The sequence below is a fragment of the Morone saxatilis genome, unplaced genomic scaffold (assembly GCF_004916995.1).
Source record: "Morone saxatilis isolate NCDOM2014 unplaced genomic scaffold, NCSU_SB_2.0 Contig23, whole genome shotgun sequence".
In the NCBI taxonomy this organism is placed as follows: Eukaryota; Metazoa; Chordata; class Actinopteri; family Moronidae; genus Morone; species Morone saxatilis.
The window spans coordinates 3,914,072-3,916,209 of NW_023339796.1; the positions used below are offsets into that span (position 1 = coordinate 3,914,072).

General features: G+C 41.5%; 1 non-coding gene and 1 pseudogene across 1 annotated transcript; both read left to right on the top strand.

Moving 5' to 3' along the window:
• The window catches only part of LOC118334800, a 344,242-nt pseudogene that overhangs the window by 301,286 nt on the left and 40,818 nt on the right, over positions 1-2,138 (top strand).
• trnap-agg lies at positions 511-582 on the top strand. The gene has a single exon. It is a non-coding gene; the product is annotated as a tRNA-Pro (tRNA).

Sequence of the window (2,138 nt, forward strand, 5' to 3'; positions counted from 1 at the left end):
GACGAGCCCATGACAATAACACCTGGCAGTTGTTTATGCCCAGTAAGATCTATGCTAATTATGAAGCTCCCACTGAAATGGGTTGACCAACTCAATTGGTTGAGCTTGGACTGAATGTGTAAGACCCATAAACCTTTTTTAATCTACCTGGCAGGCTGGCAGACATGAATTCGGCTCTCCTGTCAGCTCACATGTGGTCCACCCGTGGCTCGTTGATCAAGAAGTATGATTCTCGCTTAGGGTACGAGAGGTCCCGGGTTCTAATCCCCGACGAGCCCCCAGTGTGAGGTTCTTTATGCCTAGTAAGATCTATGCTAACTAGATCCGAGCTTGGATATCTTGTTTGTGTAAGGATGTCCAGAAACATCTTTGTTATCCATGAACTAGTGACTGTAAAACCGTGTCCTTGCACGTTTTAGACAAATATCAATTTGGCTCTGTTACTACCTCTCATACCTTTTGCACAGAACAGCAGAAGCCAGAAAATGGGATTCAGCAGGGCTTTCTTGTGGCTCGTTGGTCTAGAGGTATGATTCTCGCTTAGGGTGCGAGAGGTCCAGGGTTCAAACCCCAGACGAGCCCCTGACAGTAACACCTTGGGGACCTCTGCTAATTAATGCACTCACAAGTTTACTGCAAGACTAAAAAACCTTCAAAACCTTCTCAGGTCTGAAGTACCTTATTCTGAATTCTTTCTGTCTCAGAGAGATGTTTAATAATGCGTAAAGTGATCGAAAAAGCAGCGCTTCCTGTTGCTTCAACCGCTGTGAAATCAGACTCTTGCTTTCACAAAGAGTAAGGGCTCTTTGTTGCACGGTGGTCTGGGGGTATATAGGGTGTGAGAAGTCCCAGGTTCAAATCCCTCCACAGGAAATGCATGAAAATCTTTATGGTACCAGCGCATTTCAGGCACTGTCTGGAGTATATATCTCTCCCACACACAGAATATTCAGTATCTTCTCATACAATAAGTATCCACTTGTGACAGATGTTCCTATACTGCAGTTTGCTATTGTTTGTAATATGTCTTTGTTATTGCTGTTTTTGTTTTTGTACTGGTGCACCAGCAGTTCAGGCAGCAATACTGCCAGTATGCACGTTGAATGCATAACAATGAAATCAAGTTAAATTGAACACCAATTACTAGCATATGTCAGCTTTAATAGAGCTCACACTGTCATAATTTTTATTATGAGTTTTGCAGGAAGTTAGTCATGCGCATATCCTGTCCTATATTTAGGGCCAGGTGCAGCATAACAGATACACGACAGAACCTGCACACTGGATTAAAGCTCCCAAAACTATATGGAGTATACCTTCTTATTTTTCAGTCAGCATTCGGCATACCGTTTTTCCTAGGATGGCAAAGCCAATTTTCATGAGAAAGATGGAGGTAGGAATAAGGAATACTTCACTGAAAATGCATCATTATGTAGTTGCCTTATCCATCTGTGGACCAGCGTTGATTGCAAAATCTCTTCAGTGGCTAATGCTTATTTCATATTGATCATTACTGCCTGAAGTCTAGCAGCAGAAGTTAAGTAACAATGTGCAAATAACACTTGCCCATTTTTGGGTGAACTAAATATACAAGAGTTGCTGTACATGTATAATAGGGTAACATGATGACACAGTATAATAATAAATGAACCCACCATAGTTTAAGATAGAACTATATTGTACAATTGTAATGGTAATTTTAGGTAAAGATACAGATAACAATCATTTTTAGTTAATTACTTGTGCAAGTGTTGCTGTTTGGCTTTACAGAGGAGAAAATGTAGAAAGTCCATCTCCTCTGTATCACACATGCTAATCTGTTATTGACTAAATGCCACCAAGTGGTGCTAAAGATGATGCCAATTTGACACATTTATCAATAGGGGGTCTTGCATTAAGTCACATACTACAGGATCAGATCCTCCAGACCCACGTATGCTCAGAAAAATGCTAAACATATTCTTTTTTCACATGTGCCAATCTTTTATCGGCTGAACCCTGTTGTTTGATCAGCAGTATTGGATGTAAAAAAAGAGTCCACACTTGTATTCAGTAGGACTTCTACTAGGCACCACAGCCCTACAGTGTAAACTCCTCACAGACAGTACTGTTACCAGGCCTGCCCCCCCCCCCCCCCC